Here is a 6240-nt window from a genome sequence, read left to right on the forward strand (position 1 = left end):
CTGCTATGTCTGTGTGCTCACTTGTGCTCTTACCTTAGAGCTCTGCCACGCCCTCCACCCATCATATAAGCCCAAGAGGCTGGTATATGTAAAACAAAGCAACAACAAAAAAAACAACCATAGGTCAGTGGGGAAACTCACTGGATCATCACCAGCTAAATGAATCATGTGAACATCAAATATACACCTTTTTTGTCACTGGGTGCCAGCAACACGTACATGTAAAAAAGGCTCCCGGTGAAAAGGGTGCCGGAGATCGCAGCTCATAGAATATCTGTAAAATTACCAATATTCTACTACTTAATTCCAATAGTAAAATATTGGTAATCTTTACCATACTTTACTTTGACCTAACTTAAACCTACTCTCACAGAGGAACCTACTGATGCCTAACTAACCTTAACCCCCCCCCCCCCACACACACACACACACACACTGCCCCAAGTGCTTAACCTTAACCCTCCGTGGTGCCTGACGTTAATCGCTAAGGACCCCAAAAAAACACACTCATACCATCCTAAAACTGAAGACCCTCGACTCCTAACCCCAGATATTTTCACTGCCATGCAATGTTAATAAGCACCACACGCGGTTATGAACGGTAAATAGAGGCTATAAATGGCTGAATAGCACCCACCTGGCGCCCAAATTACCGTTTATAGCTGCTAATCACGACTTTTAACATTGCCACCTATAGCGGCTCCCATTTTACCTGCTTAGACCAACACCACCAATTGGTCTTTGGCAGAAACAAAAGAAAAAGAATATCGCTCCTGGGCCCATACACCATTACCTTTTTCTCCTGAGTTATCTCCTAAACGAAAAGTTTCATCTTCTCTTTAACCTCCTTAATCCCGAGTCAGGCTCAGGACGGAAAGCCGTAGAACAGGGTGGTAATCCCGTGTCTGAGTGAGTTTCATGCAGGATCTGCTGCAGACCTCTCTGAGGTATGTTTTTCTTCTTGTTTTGAGGGTCTAAAAGCTTGTGAAAAAATTGTATAGCTTTTAGACCTTAAATCTGGAAATAATCAGAACGCCAGGGAGGTTAAAATAAAATTTCAGCCTTTTACAATTGAAAAAGTGCTCAAAAGTTGGTGAAAAAGTACTATCAAAATAATTTTTAGTATTTTCTTGCTTGATGGTTGTTTAAAAGGCATTTTATGACGAGGGCCCATATGCAATTCAGTTTTTCTCCTGAGTTTTCTCCTAGGAGATATCTCCACACCTTATCTTAAACCGCCAGCAAGCAGGAAATTACTCAGAATGATTTTGATAATAATTTTTCACCAACTTGTAGGTACTTTTTTCACCTGTAAAATGCTGAAAAGTTATTGTAAAAAGAAAATGAAAATGATCTCCTAGGAGACATCTTAGGAGAAAAAGTTAAAGCCAATGGGTACCGGTTAAAAAAAGAAAAAGTCAGATACTCACCTAAGGAGAGGGAAGGTTCGGTCCTAATGAGCCTTCCCTCTCCTCTCCCGGTGCCCTCGGTGCTGCGCTGGCTCCCCCGTTCGCGTCGGCCGCCGCAGGAACTTCGGGAGCACTCGGGCTTCCGAAGACGGGCCGCTCCACACTACGTACGCGCAAGCGCGTCATAGAGGGCGCTCGCGCATGCGTAGTATGGAGCGGCCGCGTCATCGGGAGCCTGAGTGCTCCCGAAAGGTCCCTTCGGCATGCAGAAGTGGCAGTATTTGACCGAACTGGTCGAATACTGCCACGGGGCATCCTGCGCGGGACCGGGCACCGGGAGAGGAGAGGGAAGGCTCATTAGGACCGAGCCTTCCCTCTCCTTAGGTGAGTATCTGACTTTTTCTTTTTTTAACCGGTAAACAGTCACTTTAATTGCATATGGACCAAGGTGTGAAAATATCACCTAGGAGAAAACTCAGGTGAAAAAGTGAATTGCATATGGCCCCTTGGATCTTATTCAGTTTACTTTGGCCCATATGCAATTAACTTTTTCTCCTACATTTTCTCCTAGGTGATCATTTTTTATCTACTCTTTGAAATAACTTTTCAGCATTTCGCAATCGGTAAAAGTAACAATAGTAATAGAAAAAATACTATCAAAATTATTTTGTGAATTCTCTTGCTTGTTTGGGGTTTAAAAGGCATTTTTTTGGGCAAAAAAACAAAAACTATGTTTAGTAAAAAAAAACAAAAAAACACCAACATAAATATTTATTTAAAAAAATAAACACAGGGGGAGCGATCAGACCCCACCAACAGAGAGCTCTATTGGCGGGGAGAAAAGGGGGGAATCACTTGTGTGCTATGCCGTGCGGCCCTGCAGCTTGGCCTAAAGCCCAATCTACACGATACGATTATTTGTGCAATTCGATTACAATTCTATTAACGATCCGATTAAATCCGACATGTCCGATCGGGATTCGATTCAATTCGATTTGTCATTGCAAAACAATGGCCAATCGAATTGAATTGAATCGAATCCCGATCGCACATGTCAAATTTAATCGGATCGTAAATAGAATCGTAATCGAATCGCACAAAGAATTGTATCGTGTAGATGGGGCTTTAAAGCTACAGTGGCCAATTAACAATAAAAAGGCCTGGTCTTTAGGGGGTTTTAACACTGCGGTCCTCAAGTGGTTAATCTACTTTTTTGTACTTTTTCAATTGCAACGTGCTGAAATGTTATTTTAAAAAGAAGCTGAAAAAATATCTCTAGGAAAAAAATCAGGAGAAAAAGCTAATTGCATATGGGACCTAAGCCCATATGCAATTAACTTTTTCTCCTCAGTTTTCCTATAGGTGATGTTTTCAACATTGTCAATACTATGCCTTTTAAACCACTAGCAAGCAAGAAAATACTCTAAATAATTTTAACCATTTATGTCACGCGGACGTGAGCTTCACGTCCACAACGGCAGCTGCTAGTGCCGCAGGGACGCGCTAGTCACATCCCTGCAGCTTGGAGGGCTGTGCGGGCAATCAGCGCTGTTTCCGAGTGCAGGGGGGATTGGCTGCAGGGTCCCCTGTGCTAATGGAGCATGTCCACTGAGAATAAACACAGTTTTTGTTCAAAAACAGTGTTTATTCTTAAATAGAGCCGCCGCACTGCCTCCAGCTGACGAAATCCGCCGCCTGATCGTTAGATTTATGTATGGGAACTTTGTTCCCATTCATTAATCTTCCCGCAGCCCACCCGTGATGCAGGCTTCCATTGAAACCTGCGTCACTTCCCTAGTAACAATGCAGCAACACATTGTTTCCTATGTAGCATAGTTGTACACTACATAGTGTTTTGCTCAGTGGGGACATCTTGTGGCCAAATAGTAAAATTACATCTACAGACATTAGGGAATAAAAATTATTATAATATTATTATACATTTATGGGCTAAAAATTAACAATGGATGTAAAACTGAAAAAATGTACCTTTATTTCCAAATAAAATACTGTCACTATACATTATACTAGGGATATAATTTTCACGTTGCAATAACCAGGACAAATGGGCAAATACAATGTGTGGATTTTAATTACGGTAGCATGTATTATTGTAAAGCTATAATGGCCGAAAACTGAGAAATAATGATTTTCTTCCATTTTTTTTTCATATTATTGTCGTCAAAATACATTTAGAATAAAATAATTCTTAACATAATGTACCACCCAAAGATAGCCTGGTGGCAGAAAAAATAAGGTATAGATCATTTCTTTGTGATAAGTAGTGATAAAGTTATTGGGGAATGAAAGGGAGGAGCGCTGAAAGGGGAAAATTCCTCTAGTCCATAAGGTGAAAAATACCCGTGGGCTGAAATGGTTAATGGTACTTTTTCACCTATTTTTTGGTACTTTTTTCAGTTGCAAAGTGCAGAAAAGTTATTCTAAATAAAAGATGAAACATCATCTCCCAGGAGGAAACTTAAATTGCATATGGGCCCTGGGCCCATATGCAATTAACTTTTTCTCCTGAGTTTTCTCCTAAGTTATATTTTCAAACTTGGCAGTAAAATGCCTTTCTATATCAACAGTGAGCAAAAAAAAAAAAAAAAATATTAAAATAGGTTTGAAAGTACTTTTCCATATGCCTCCATGGCAGCATACATATGGGTTAAGGCCCACCCCTACCAATTAACAGGACCTTAGCTATAAAAGAAAGTGACCCCTAGCGAGCAGCATTCTCATTTTTGTCCTCACCTCCGAACAGGTTCTTTAGTGTTTCATCGCTATTTATTTTACTCTTACCTCGCCGACATTCCTGCGACGTTCCGGCCAGGTTCAGCCTCTCCTGGTCGCAGCCCTGTTGTCATGACTAAATGTCAAATTATTCAGGGACCTTATATCTGCAGTCGTGGTAGGAGCTTGATCTAAATGATCTTTTCCCCCCTTTATGGCTGCTCTGCATGACTTAAATACGATTGCAGAGCACAGTGTGATCCTTCTCACCTTTTTTTTCTTCCTGTCTGCTGTCTGCAGTTGCACAGGTTAGTGGTGCATAGTTCAGCTTCTCCTGCTGGGTGTTTGGTGCTGCTGAGTGTTCAGTGTGATCCCTCTCACCTGTATCTCTTGCTCTGTCTGCTGACTGCTCAGGCTCCATTATGTGAGGCATACTTCAGCCTCTCCAGGTCCTGCAGCGTCTCCCTGCTTCCCCTGTCTTACAGTGAAAGGCTCTGAAGCACATGGCTTAGAGTGCATTCCAGCTTGGAACGCACAGCCATCAGACCAGGAAGTGTTTGCAGTAACTGCTCTCCAATCCCTGCTCTGGACACAGCAAAGATCTCCTCACAGCAAAGATCTCCTCACAGCTGAGCTCTCCTCCCCTCCTCTCACAAGGCTGGATACACACAGGACTGTGCTGGCTGCAACACTACCTCCCTCTATGTCTAGCTTAAAGGTAAAGGCACTGTTATTTGCTGTCCCTCTGATGTAATGCTTCTTAAGCTGCAGGAGGAGGTAAGTTATTCCAAGTATCTTGGTAGCTCTATGTACTATATTTTATCATCTGCCATTCTCATTATAAACAGTTATATGAACAGTATTGTGTACTATGTGCAATATAAATGACATAGCATTCCTTGCATGTAAGTATTATCTGATTTCTTATTTTTCTGCTACGTTTCATGTACCTCTTATCTTACTTATTTCATCTCTTGCGGTCCGTTGGACTGCATTCTGGATCACACTGTGCCAGAAACAGATAATTCTAAGGTCAATAGGTAAGAGTCATACAGGTAAGTGAACCCGCTTTTCTACAAAAAAAAAAAAGAGAGCACACCTTCCATAAATGGGCTGTACTTTTTATATACAAGCCCAGGAAGAAGAGAACAAAGGAGGGCAATTTCCCACCACAGTTCTAGGACATTAGTTCTTTGTCATGATTTGAGATCCTGCTTTAGATCTTTATATCATCACTCAGGATCCTGCTCAAGGAGCAGGTAAATAATCTGCCTGGGAACTGGAGGATCAGGTCCCAGTTAAAGGCACCATAGCCCCCCAGATTGGTGGGCTTGTGGCGACAGAACCATGCCAAGGAAATCAGTAAAGTAGATCTGTTTCCACCAGATGAGAAAGGAGCCAGAGTTCCACCAGATGCACACATCCAAGATAATAAAGCAGGCTGTCCAGGAATCAATGGACTCCTATGTAGGCTCTTTGGTCCCCAAGCATCCTCCCAGCAAATCAATGAAGATACTGAACATCCTCAATCATCTATGGTTTAGCAGGAATCCAATGAGAGTGAGCATACATATATCTGGTTTCTATGTCTCCTTTATCCAAACCATCTGTGAAGCCATTCACTGGGAAGAGGAAACCCTTCTCCAGGCTAAGAAACGTCTGAAATAATTATCATTTTCCTTTCCTGTCTTGAAAGAGATCAAATAAAGATGAATGGGAAAAGGTAAGGAGAAAGTCCTTCCTGAAAAAGCAGACTTTCCAAACATCATCCTTTTTCTTCAAGAAAATTCTCCAGTCCTAGCGTTCGCTTCCATGGTGGACATGTCAGTCATGTGTCTTGCATGCCATGTAAGGTTAAAAGTCTTGATTACTTTTTAAGATGTCCTAGACTATTAACTTGATATAGATTTAACAATGGTGTATACCACTACTGGAGGGGCATGTAAACCAGCCCTGGCTCTATCTTCAGTTGCCACGGAAGTGGACAAGGATTCTGATTCTATCCTGGCAGCTTAGAGGAAGAAATATTTTTAGTAACAAGTTGGATCTGGCAACCAACAGTCACCAAGGCTGGTATTATACCACAGGAGAGAAGACA

The sequence above is a fragment of the Hyperolius riggenbachi genome, chromosome 12, assembly GCF_040937935.1.
Source record: "Hyperolius riggenbachi isolate aHypRig1 chromosome 12, aHypRig1.pri, whole genome shotgun sequence".
NCBI classification, from domain to species: domain Eukaryota; kingdom Metazoa; phylum Chordata; class Amphibia; order Anura; family Hyperoliidae; genus Hyperolius; species Hyperolius riggenbachi.